The sequence below is a fragment of the Coenobita brevimanus genome, chromosome 95 (genome assembly GCF_032717465.1).
Source record: "Coenobita brevimanus isolate Jiangsu-jjx chromosome 95, ASM3271746v2, whole genome shotgun sequence".
NCBI classification, from domain to species: domain Eukaryota; kingdom Metazoa; phylum Arthropoda; class Malacostraca; order Decapoda; family Coenobitidae; genus Coenobita; species Coenobita brevimanus.
The window spans coordinates 282,692-296,960 of NC_137048.1; positions in this window are offsets into that span (position 1 = coordinate 282,692).

Here is a 14,269-nt window from a genome sequence, read left to right on the forward strand (position 1 = left end):
AGGAGGGAGGTGAGAAGACAGGAAGAAATCAGTAGGATTGAAGTTGTGGAAGCAATGAAGAAAGTTAAATTGGGGAAAGCCCCAGGAATTGATGGAGTGTGTGGTGAAATGCTGAAGCATGGGGGAGAGAGAGTAGTAGAATGGATGTGGAAGATGTGCAGATTGGCCTGGGAGGAAGGTAGAGTCCCGGAGGATTGGAAGTCAGGTATAATTATTCCCTTGTACAAAGGAAAAGGGGAAAAAGAAGTGTGTGGTAATCATAGGGGCATTTGTCTTCTTAGTATAATAGGAAAAGTGTATGGTAGGATACTTATTGACAGAGTTAGAGAAAGAACAGAGAAATTAGTTGGAGAAGAACAGGGAGGCTTTAGGAAGGGAAGAGGTTGTGTAGATCAGATATTCATTCTTAGATCTTTAGTGGAAAAGTTTCTAGAGAAGGGAAAGAAGTTGTACGCGGCTTTCATGGATTTGGAGAAAGCATATGACAGGGTGGATAGACAAGGATTGTGGAAAGTGTTAAGAATATATGGAGTAGATGGGAAGTTACTGAATGCTGTGAAGAGTATGTACGATGGTGCGAAGGCTGCAGTGCGTGTGGATGGTGAACTAAGTGAATTTTTCTCTTTGAAAGTTGGGTTGAAACAGGGATGTGTCATGTCTCCATGGTTGTTCAATCTTTACATGGATGGGGTAATAAAAGAGGTACAAGGTAGGGTAGTGGATGTTGGAGTGGCCCTGGTGAGAGAGGATAGTGTTTGGGAACTCCCTGTACTGTTGTTTGCAGATGATACTGTGTTGTTGAGTGAGGACGAAGGGGAGCTGCAAGGCTTGGTGGATGAGTTTGGGAGAGTGTGTAAGAAACGGAATCTAAAGGTGAATGTAGGGAAGAGTAAAGTGATGGTCTTTGAGAGAGGTGAAGTCAGTGAATGTACAGCGAGATTGGATGGTGAGGAATTGGAAAATGTGAGTACGTTTAAATACTTGGGTAGTGTGATGAGTAAGGATGGAGGTATGGAGGGTGAAGTGCATGAAAAGGTACAGCAGGGAAGAAAGGTTGCTGGTTCTTTGAAAGCAGTGATAAGAAACATGGAAGTGAGCACGGAAGTGAAAAAGTTACTACATGACAGTATTGTGATACCAACTCTAACGTACAGAAGTGAAGCTTGGACGTTGTTGGAAGGACACAAGTCAAGAGTGAGAGCAGTGGAAATGGTTATTTAAGAGGAGCCTGTGGAGTCACATGGAGAGACAGGCTGATGAATGAGGACATAAAGGATCGTTGTGGTGTGGATGTGGATGTGATAGGAAGCGTTATGAGGAACACACTGAGGTGGTTTGGCCATGTGGAGAGGATGGAGGGTGAAAGACTGACGAAAAGAGTGTATGTGAGTGAAGTGGAAGGGGGAAAAGGAAGGGGGAAGAGGAAGGGGGAGGCCGAGGATGAGATGGAGGGATGGGGTGGAGAGGTATATGAGAGAAGGGGGTGTGAGTTGGGAGCAGGGCAGTGAGATGGCGGGGGACGGGCGACTTGGAGGCGATTTGTTTGTGGCCACCCCAAACGGGATTGAGGCGCCTGGCAATAGATAGATAGATAGGAAAAACAAGATAACTTCTTATTTTTAACATGGTAAAAATCTCTTACTGCACCACACCTTTCAAGTAACTGTTACTGCACAACTCTGTCCAGACATGTAAGTGAAGAGCAAACAAGATGGTAAGCCAGCGAGGAGGTGGTGTGGTGTGAGCACAGGACTGTTGGCATGGTAACTGTGGCATTACCCTGACTCACCACAACCAGTTTCACCACAACTCCAGAGGCACATGTATACAGCACACCCCCATTATCCAAAGAGAGTTTTGTCAAAGAAAAAGGATCAGATAATGATTTACGGTCCTGACTCAATTCACGATTGTGTTACGTCACGTAAGAACTGATTGCATACTGATAAATCATAAATCAATAGCAATTAAATGTGAGTTTGGTGGCGATACAAAGGAGGTCAAAGGCCATGTAAAAAAAAAAAAAAAAAAAAAAAAATCTGCCACCCAGGTGAGGCATGTCATAGGCTGGTCTGAGTCATCACCAAGGGTTCCCCCTGGGGCTGAGGGAGAGCTGGAGGACCTGAACAAGCACTTTAGGTCATCAGGGGTCAATGATGAGTGATGGGGAGAGTGAAGTGGTGTGACCAAGGGAGAGTATGGCAGTGTGGTGGGTGGGGAGCAATGCCATGAGGAGGCAGATGAGCAATGCAGTGAGGGAGCAGGACAGTAATGCGGTGTTTTCCAAGCCACAAGTTTCAGTATTTCACACACAAAAAACTTATCCCTCCACTTAATATCACACACTGCATAATTCATCATGCACTTGCACTGTTATTTCATGATAGCATTGGTGTTTCAATGCGCATGTAAACTTTGGAGGGGGAAAAAAATAAAAGACTGCAGGGGCCATATCCAGAAAGTAGGGCAGCTTGGGGTTGACAGTCCTCTTGTGCTCGGTCAAAAGGTCACAGATAAGAAGTGACACGTAAGCAGGTGCATTGTTGTGGTGATGCATCCGGCGTTTTGTTTGTCCATTCAGGCCTCTTCCTTTGCACTGCCTCCCTCAAACACTCAATCCTCCCCATAAGCCTGGTGCAACATCTGAAAAGTCTCCATAAAAGTTTTTCCCAATATGACACACAACCTCACATAAATACACTGCTCTTCAAGATCCTTCATTGTTCAACTTGCAACAAATTTCCAAGTGCACTAAACACATGCTCATTCATGCATGTGGACCTCAATGTGATGTGGCGTGATGCGTCTTGTGCTAGATTAAAGCTCAAAATCGTCACTACACAGCACTCCCATCGCAATCACGCTAGCCTATGCCAGCCAGTTGGTGTGCTAATTAAAAAGTTTCATATCTTTTTGGACAGACCTCATACACGCTGGTGAGATGTGATAGAATACTGGGGCCTCAATACTGTAGCTGTTCTGACTGCATTAATACTTAGCAGTGTTTTTAAAGGGAGGGGGAGGCCAAGGATGCGATGGAGGGATGGAGTGGCGAGGTATATGAGAGATGAATGTGTGAGCTGGGAGCGAGGCAGTGAAATGGCGGGGGACAGGGCGACATGGAAGGGATTTGTTTGTGGCCACCCCTTACGGGACTGAGGCATCTGGCAATAGATTGATAGAATCGATAGACAGTGTTTTTAGCACTGATGTACCCAGTAATAATAAAGTTGGTGTCTGTGTTTGAGAAGTAGCTGGGGACTATACTGAAACGGTACAGTGTGGGGAGTGTCAGGAGGAATATAAATGTCTGGAGTGTTGATTTTTTTTTTTTTTAATGCAAGGAAGAAGGAACCAAAGGCCAGGCACCCACAACCCATTCCTTCCAAGAAAAAAAAAAAACTACAAAAGAGAGCCAAATTCAAGATCCGTTCATTTTGAGATGCCTGGACACACTGTGTTTGAAAGACTGGAGATCATAGGAAGACCTATTTTGATACAGAGTGGCTGTGTTTCTCATATGGTGTCATTCTGGAGAAGTGATTGTGTTGTTTCTGTTGTCTTTGTAGAGAAATGATGGAAAATGTAGGTAATGAGGCCGCCTCCTTAGTCCTCAGTTTTGTCTGTGTGGATATGAATAGTATGTGATGTATGTGTGTGTGTGTGTGTGTGTGTGTGTGAAAGAGGGAGAGAGAGAGAGGGAGAGAGAGAGCTTTGTTTCTTGAGGTGGAGGCCATCAACATTTAACATACTAGTAGTAGGGTACAGGTAATCCCAGTGGGGCCAGATCCATCAACCACAGGCAAACAATCACCCCTGCAGGGCTACCTTATGCAGTGCACTGATGTTCCCTTGCAGTGGACAGCTTTTTTTTTTTTTTTTTTTTTTTTTTTTTTTTTTTTTAATAATGAGAGGAAGAAGGAACCAAAGGCTAGGAGCCCACAAAACAGTTCCTTCCAAGAAAAAAACAAAAACAATACAAAAGAGAGCCAATTTCAAGATCCATTCATTTTGAGACGCCTGGACACACTGCGTTTGAAAGACTGGAGATCATAGGCAATATAAATTACAGACAGAGGGAGACAGTTCCAGAGATGACCTGTTGCATAAATGAAGGACTGGGAGTAACAGTTAACTCTTGCATTAGAGAGTTGGACCTGGGGATGAGTGTTATGGTTTGGTCCTTGGATGGATGCTGCATTTGCATCTCTCCACCCAGTTACTAGGGGCAAAATTGTCGGCTCCACATCATCCCATAATTTGGTTATATTGTACTGCATGGTTGGCACCCAGTCTTGTAAATGGTTTCCAGGGTTAAAGGAAACCATTACGTTTGGCACTCAGTGTAGAGTCACCTTAGGAAGAAGCGGGCAGCACCAAATCAAGTGAATTAGTGAAAAGTGGTGGCAACCATCATCTACTCAATTAATGTACTGATAGTGCTGCCTAATTCCTCCTTCACCTTTATCACTCTAACACTGTGTCTGCCATCCTCTCTTCCGATTTCTCCCTCTCCTTCCTGTCATTTTTTATTACTCTTCTTTTTCACTTCAGGTGGCTCTACACTGAGTGAAAAGCCTAATGGTTTCTTGTAAACCAAGAAACCATTTACAGCAGTGGATGGTACCGTAAAATGCCATAACTTCGGACGGCGTCCAAACTTCGGACATTTCGCAAAAAAATGTAATAATTCAAGTTTATTGGAAGAGAGTGCGATATTTGCAAAAAAAATAATGATGTGGGTAGGTAGGGTAATCCTCTAAGACTATTATGTATTAATCCTATTAAACTAGCTTGAATATGTGTGGGTGAAAAAAATTCGTGAATCCATTGGAAAAAATAACTGAATTTTCTTACCCTACAAAACTTTGTTCACACAGAACAAACAGTTTCAACTGTAAAAAAGTGAACAGTACGATTATATGTAGAAAAGTGCTGTAAGTACTGGGAAGTAAACTGTTTCAAAATATATGCATGGATAATCTTGCTATGCCTGCTTTAATGAATACATCTTTATTTTGCAGAAAAAATTCCTAATTTCGGACAGACAAATTATTTGAGCCAAATAAAGTCCAAACTTCGGACAGACAATAATATTAATGGTAAAGTGATGCTAATTATATAAACAGAAAAACATGGCTAAAACAGCGAAATCTCCTATAAAGAGGAAAAGAGCCTACACAAGTAAAGTGTCCAAAAGTGCCCTGGAAAAGGCTAAAGATGACATAAATAACAAGAACATGAGTGTGCGCAAAGCAGCTGAAAAATATAAATTAAAAAAGAGCACATTACATGATTACCTGATACAAAAACATTGCAAACAAGTGGGACGTAATACTTCATTGAGCCATGATGAAGAGTTACTGGTGTGTCAGAGAATCCTCACATTGGCAGAATGGGGATTCCCACTCGACAATTTGGACTTGAGGATATTAGTGAAAGCATATTTAGACAAACGAGGGGTTGTTGTGTCACGATTCAGTAACAATGTACCTGGTGTTAAATGGGCCCATTCCTTCTTCAAGCGCCACAAACAAACCCTTAGTAGACGATTGTCCCAGAATATAAAGACTGACAGAGCCAGAGTGACAAGAGCCATGCTAGCCGAGTTCTACAGTAACCTGAAAAAATCACTAGAAGGTGTGCCTCCAGAGAACATAATAAATTTTGATGAGACCAATCTTACTGATGATCCAGGTAAAAAGAAAGTCATAGTGAGGCGGGGCACTAAATATCCAGAGAGAATCATGAACTCAACAAAATCCTCAATATCTATTATGTTCTCTGGAACTGCATCTGGTGTGTTACTCCCTCAATATGTGGTGTATAAAGCTATCCATCTTTACGATACCTGGACTGAAGGGGGCCCTCCTGGAACACTATACAATAGGTCCCCCAGTGGATGGTTCGACTCGTGTTCATTCGATGACTGGTTCCACAAAATTATCCTCCCCTATACTAAACGCAAGACAGGTAGAGTTGTCATTATAGGAGACAACTTGGCAAGCCATGTATCACCCAGTGTTATTGAGTCATGTGAGAAACATATCTCCTTTCTTCTCTTACCACCCAACTCCACGCACGTGACACAACCTCTCGATGTTGCTGTGTTCCGGCCTCTAAAAGTGCACTGGCGTAAGATCCTCGAGAACTTCAAGAAAACTACTGTTGGTAGGCTGAGTGCTTCATTACCTAAAGACTGCTTCCCAGCACTACTGACCGAACTGGTGGATAAAGTTAAAGGGACCATTGCTGACAACCTACGTAGTGGGTTTAGGAAGTGCGGCATTTATCCTCTTGATCCACAGAAATCCATCTCAAGACTTCCAGAAGATTCAATCCAAGATACAGCTGATACTGGTACACCAGGACCATCTACCAGTACTGCCTTAGACGGCTCAGTGTTGGAATTGTTGAAGGACATGAGGCATGGAACCAGTCAGTCAAGCTCAAGTCCAGCTATAGCGAAACCAAGGCGAAAGAAAAGGTTGACTGTGTCACCGGGCATGAGTATTACTACAAGGGCACTACAAAATGAAACAGAGAGCCAGCATGAAGAGTGTGAAGTTGATGATCCACAACCCCAGCCACTGCAGCCACAAGAGGATACAGCAGAGATAGCAGCACAGCCTTCCACTTCCACATCTGCACCCAACCATGAAGCACAAGCATCTCCCCTGACAGTCACCTCTACCCAGATTATTAGGGATAAAGTTGTTCCCTCAGATTGGGTAGTTGTGAGGGTTCCCTTTGATACCAAAGACAGATATAGGCATTATATTGCTATCATTGTTAAGGTAAAACCAGAAATACATGTCAGGTTTCTCAAACACGTTCAGGGTACACCTCACACATTTGTATACCCAATGGTTGATGACAGCAGTGACATAGACAAAGAGGATATACTGAAGGTGTTACCAGAACCAACACTTGACCGAAAGCAAAGGATGATTTTTGATGTAGATGTGAACCTTTGGCCTAAGTAATGATAATAATTTTGATATAGATCTGTAAGATACCATAGTCAGTACTACCAGTACCAAAGTTATTGCCAATAAGGTGCCTTAACCAGTAATGAGGTTTATTTTAAAGAAAAAAAGTGATACTATATATTTAGTTAAAGTATTTTATACTGGTAGTTAAGGAATAGTTTTTTGTACTGATGTACTACAGTTAATATGTTCCATGGTGCCTTCATAACATGTGCCAGTGTGTGCGTGTGTCTGTTGATTTGTGTGTGTGTGTGTGTGTGTGTGTGTGTGTGTGTGTGTGTCTTTAGAACCTGTAAGAAATGTTCAACATCATATTATGTTATTTCGGTATGCATTTGTTGAGTCAATGAGGTAGATACTTGATAATTAAGTGAAGTTTTGTTTAGGAAAATGAGGGCAGTTCCTCTTACAGTTTTGGGTATATGCAGTGCACATTTATTTTATTTTTTCATCTCAAAAAGTTCGTGAATAGTTCTTAGTTCTATTTACGGCCAGAATACCTCACTACAATGTGATATGATGCAATTTAATGTGATATGAAATTACGAGCTCCTAAAAGAAGATATTTTGGGATACTTCTCTCTATATATGTCTAACTCTGGTCACGAGTGCCCAATATTTTTTTTTTACATTTTTTAAAAACTTCTCAAGTGTCCGAAGTTTGGCCAGTGTGTCCAGAGATAGATCCCATTAACCATTCTCATGTTTAAAGGGAAAATACATGGATGTCCGAAGTTTGGAAGAGCTGTCCGAAGTTAGAAAATTTGTTCCTAACTTCGGACACTTGAAAATGAAAAAAAAAAAGCACAAGTTTAGCTTGGCTAATTTTTTTAAATATATGGATTTAGTAGGTACTCTCCCTGGCTACCACATGACACCAACAGGAATAAAATTGCACCATTCTACAAGGAGTTATTCATTAAAACACATAAAAAATGTCCGAAGTTATGGCGTTTTACGGTACCACAGCCATACAGTATAACCAGATAATGGTGTGATGTGGCACCTGCTGTGGTGTTTCTGTCAAGTGGCTGGGGCAACACAACTGTGGCATCCATCCAGGGTCCAAACCTCCACATTTTTCCACAAGAGAACACTGATTCGTTGTATGGGACATCCCTGCAGGGGTGGCTGCTTGCCTGTGGTTGATGGGTCTGCTTGACCAGACAGACCACAGATACTTAACATCATCAAGTGAGTAGATGGTAAGTCAGTACCACCTACCACTACATTAAGTGTAGTATGTATCTGTGTTGTAGGTGTACACACTTATGTGCAGGGACTACGTTGCAGGATCTGTGGCGTGTGAGTGGGCAGGTTGTTGGAAGGGGTGGTGGGGATTGATGTATGGTGTGATAGGAGGCATGTGTGTGGATGTGTTACACCTGTCATACAACCATGTGCTATGATGCTGCCTGGGATCTGGTAGTGTAGTGCATGTGATGTGGATCCATTCTCTGCAAGAAATGCATAAAAAATATCCACGTGTTTGTCTTCCATACGTGATCTGTAGGAGACTAACCTTATCACTGGTCTCAGTGAAGCATGGAGGCTGGTGAGACTACTGTCAAAAAACTTTGATCTATGATGGAAACATCAAATTTGGTATAACTTTAGAAGTAACCAACGTTACCAATTTTCATTATATTACGTCCCTGAACTATTCTAACCAAGACTTACCCTTTAAGCCTAGTTTCAGTTGGGGGAGCAAATTTTGTAGGGATAGTCATATAGTGACTTAGGTTAGGCTGTCGCTCAGTAACGGATGAATGTTGCGCCATATTGGCTGGTGCAGGCGTGTGCATTCGGTCTATGTCAGGCTCTAGATCAGGCCTAGGTTAGGTTAGGTTAGGTTAGGTTAGTTTGGGTTAGTTTAATGCAAAATAGTGTATTTTTAATTAATCTTGATCTTGATTTTGGGGGATAAACCCACTTTTGGAAATCTTACTCAAAATTCCAAAAGGGGGATTTTCCCCCCAAAATGAGGGTCAAAACTAATTAAAGCACAGTATTTTGCATTGGAAACCATAAAAAAAATCATAAAAGAAAACGTTGGTTACTTCTAAAAATTTACCTCAAATTTAAAAAATGCAGTGAACAAGGTTATATGTTTACACTAACTAGTGCTCATATTCTGTATTTTCCAAATAAGGTTACAAGAATGTTAAAATATTACTGGAAAACATGAACAGTGACAACAAACAATTATCAACTCCTGAATGCCAATGGAACCTTAAAACAAAACGACCTCACTGTAGGATACAAGTTTCCATTCGTTCCTAATTCACACATCAGACTCAAAAAGGTATGGAACCTTAAAACAAAACGACCTCACTGTAGGATACAAGTTTCCATTCGTTCCTAATTCACACATCAGACTCAAAAAGGTTTGTTGGATAACACTGTAACTTACTGGTGGTGGCTATCCTTGAATGATGATTCGACACAGCCTATCCTTACCCACATCCTGATGGATGTAAGACCAAACCAACCAAACACCACCCCTCTAAAGACAGCTGACGCCACAACAATGACATACCTGGGGCCCACTTCAGCCATCTTTGCACTCCAACTCTCACCACAGTGTTGCAATATCACTGTCCAGTGAAGGTCCTTATATTCCCAGCTCTCATACTAGTATTTGAAAATATATATTTTTAACACGACTTCTTATGTACTTACATGTCATTTCATCAATCAAGGACAATACAACACATAGAGCATAAAGATGGAGACCATATTGCAACACACCAAATATTATTTCTTCAGTTAATACAAAATCAATAGTCATTACTGAAGGGTTACCTATAAATACCATAGGAATATAATCGCCATCTTGCAACCCCTCTTTACATAAAATTTACTAAATTCTTTTACTACCTGATTATGATAAACCATTTCAAAAACCATAATGTTTTATGGATATATTGTTGAATATATTGCAGACTTCCTGAATGGAACAGACTGTGCAGGACAATCCAACTCTTGAGTGGGAAGCTGGCGGAAGCTGGCATCAGTAACGGGTGACTGCTGAAGCCCATTGTATTGTGGTAAAGGTGGGTTGTGTACTGTTTGTCAAGAATGGCTTTGACCACCACCTATAGCTCAGACTGCTATCTATGCAAACCTTCTTCCTCTTGGTAAAAGCTGAGCTTAAGTATCTATCTATCTATCTATTGCCAGACGCCTCAATCCCGTTTGGGGTGGCCACAAACAAATCGCCTCCAAGTCGCCCTGTCCCCCGCCATTTCACTGCCCTGCTCCCAACTCACCCCCCCCTCTCTCATATGTCTCTCCACCCCATCCCTCCATCTCATCCTCGGCCTCCCCCTCCCTCTTCCCCCCCCCACCTCACATACACTCTCTTCGTCAGTCTTTCACCCTCCATCCTCTCCACATGGCCAAACCACCTCAGTGTGTTCCTCATAACGCTTCCTATCACATCCACATCCACACCACAACGCTCCTTTATATCCTCATTCGTCAGCCTGTCTCTCCATGTGACTCCACAGGCTCTTCTTAAATAACTCATTTCCACTGCTCTCAGTCTTGACTTGTGTCCTTCCAACGACGTCCAAGCTTCACTTCCATACGTTAGAGTTGGTATCACAATACTGTCATGTAGTAACTTTTTCACTTCCATGCTCACTTCCCTGTTTCTTATCACTGCTTTCAAAGAACCAGCAACCTTTCTTCCCTGCTGTACCCTTTCAAGCACTTCACCCTCCAAACCTCCATCCTTACTCACCACACTACCCAAGTACTTAAACGTACTCACATTTTCCAATTCCTCACCATCCAACCTCGCTGTACATTCACTGACTTCACCTCTCTCAAAGACCATCACTTTACTCTTCCCTACATTCACCTTTAGATTCCGTTTCTTACACACTCTCCCAAACTCATCCACCAAGCCTTGCAGCTCCCCTTCGTCTTCACTCAACAACACAGTATCATCTGCAAACAACAGTACAGGGAGTTCCCAAACACTATCCTCTCTCACCAGGGCCACTCCAACATCCACTACCCTACCTTGTACCTCTTTTATTACCCCATCCATGTACAGATTGAACAACCATGGAGACATGACACATCCCTGTTTCAACCCAACCTTCAAAGAGAAAAATTCACTTAGTTCACCATCCACACGCACTGCAGCCTTCGCACCATCGTACATACTCTTCACAGCATTCAGTAACTTCCCATCTACTCCATATATTCTTAACACTTTCCACAATCCTTGTCTATCCACCCTGTCATATGCTTTCTCCAAATCCATGAAAGCCGCATACAACTTCTTTCCCTTCTCTAGAAACTTTTCCACTAAAGATCTAAGAATGAATATCTGATCTACACAACCTCTTCCCTTCCTAAAGCCTCCCTGTTCTTCTCCAACTAATTTCTCTGTTCTTTCTCTAACTCTGTCAATAAGTATCCTACCATACACTTTTCCTATTATACTAAGAAGACAAATGCCCCTATGATTACCACACACTTCTTTTTCCCCTTTTCCTTTGTACAAGGGAATAATTATACCTGACTTCCAATCCTCCGGGACTCTACCTTCCTCCCAGGCCAATCTGCACATCTTCCACATCCATTCTACTACTATTTCTCCCCCATGCTTCAGCATTTCACCACACACTCCATCAATTCCTGGGGCTTTCCCCGATTTAACTTCCTTCATTGCTTCCACAACTTCTATCCTACTGATTTCTTCCTGTCTTCTCACCTCCCTCCTTCTCCCAGCCATTCCCCAGCCACTTATACTCGCATTACTTCCATCCTCCACGTTCAACAATTCCTTAAAGTGTTCTCTCCATCTGCTCACTTTTTCTCCCTTCTCCACTAGTAATCTACCATTTTTATCTTTCACTCCCCTGCTAACTTCACTTCCACCCTGTCTTACTCTTTTTACCTCTTTCCAGAACATTTTCTTACAGTCCCTCCACTTTACACTCAAATTCCTTCCAAATTCCTCATCCACTCTCTTCTTACTCTCTCTTACTAATCTTTTCACCTCTCTCTTTCTTTCTACATATAACTCTCTCTTCCGCCTCTCAACTTCTTCCACGCCCCTATTTCTCATCCATTCACTGTATGCTTTCTTCATTTGTGCCACAGCCTGTTTCACCTCTTCAGTCCACCACGCTGTTCCTTGCACCCCCCTCCGTCTTCTCTTCCTTCCACACACCACATCACATGCTGCACATATTTCTTCTGTAAATATTCTACACACACCTTCCACGTCTCCCTTCTGCTCCAATTCATATTTGCCCAATCGTTTCTCCACTTCTCTCTTATACTCTGCCTTTTTCTCATCCTCTTGTAACCTTTCCACTCTCTTTGCAACTACTCCTTCCTCTCGTCTTTCCCTTCTTCTTTTCCTCCATCTTACTTGCACTCTAATTCTGGCCACCACCAAGTAGTGGTCAGAAAGTCCACTCCCCCAACCTCTATAAGCTCTTGCATCCATTACACATCTTCGCATCCTTTCATCCACACACACATAATCAATCATTGCCTTCCTTTCATTCAGTTCACCACCCACCCTTCTCATCACTCGCCATGTATACCTGTGGATCATTTTATGCCTGAAGAGGGTATTGGCTATCACCAACTCCCTCCCAGCACAAATGTCCACTAACGCACTGCCATTCTCATCTATCTCAGCAGGCACACCCCACTCACCAACTATTCCATCCACCTTCACATAACCAACTTTACCATTCATATCACCAATCAAAAACACTCTCTCATTCCTTCCAAACTTTTCCATGCACACTTCTACATTTGTCAATAATAACAACACAAGCACTAATAGTAATAATAATAATAATATTAATATTAATATTATTAATAATAATAACAACAACAATAACAATAATAATAAAAATATTACTGCTAATAATAATAATAATAATAATAATCGACATCTGCTGCCGTTGCGGTGAAATAACATATAATCCACCTACCGGTATGACTGTATGGACGTATTGGTTCATCTACCCACACCATAGATAACGAGAAAATGGTATAGCATCATCATTATTATTATTATTATTATTATTTTAGTGGTAAGTAGGGGCGCTCACCATCCACTCACTCGATGTAGTGCTGCTCTCATATGAGTATTTTTTCCTCTCTTTCTTTCTTTCTTTCCTACCTTCTGCCTGTGGGTGACTGTACACTGAGTGGCAAGCCAAATGGTTTCCTGTACACTAGGAAACCATTTACTACGCTGGGTGGTAACCATATAACCAAAATATGGCGCCTGGTGGTTTAGTGGGTAATTATGGCGCTCCAATCGGATTGAGCCGGTGAAGGTTTATATCCAAGGGGTGGTTGGGGTTTATTGCTCACGTAATGCCACTCAGGGATGAAACAGGGTCAGATGATGATGATGATGATTACTATTACCATTACCAGCCGCGATGGCCAAGCTGGTATTGTTTTCAATTTGTCTGTCTGTCTGTATGTCTGTGTGTCTTTTACTACGATAACTTCGCAACCGCTCAAGATATCATCACATAATTTGACACGTGTGTAGTAGGGATGAAAATCTACAAGTTCGAAACTGATGAAAGTAGGTCAAGGTCAAGGTCATATTCCGAGCCGCGCTAGATATGTATCGGCTGGTGTGATTCCCCCCTTGGGAAGGCCTCTGGTTGTTGTTATTATTATTATTCCTAGCCTGGTCTGTGTATCTATCTGTCTACCTACCTATCAATATATCTATTTATTTTATCTATCTGTCCATCTACCTGTCTGTCTGTCTATCTGTCTATCTTTCTATCAACCAAATACGGGTATCACTACATAAGATGAGTGGATGGTATACACTAGACAGACTGATAGATACACGGATAGACGGAGAGAGAGAATCAGTGTCAAAACATTCACGTTATCGAGTTGACCTATTTATGTATGTATGTGTCTGTCCATCTATCCAATATATCTACCACTACATCAGGTGAGTGGATGGTATGTACCAGAGAGAGAGAATCAGTGTCAAAACATTCACGTTATCGAGTTGACCTATTTATGTATGTATGTGTCTGTCCATCTATCCAATGTATCTACCACTACATCAGGTGAGTGGATGGTATGTACCAGAGAGAGAGAGAGAGAGAGAGAGAACTGCTGATGTCTTTTAATCTGTTTTTGCATCTATCTATCCAATAAAGCTATAGTTCCATCAGGTGAGTGGATGGTATACACTAGTTGGACAAACAGAGATAAAGAAAAAATACTGATGTCTTTAATATACTTTTGCA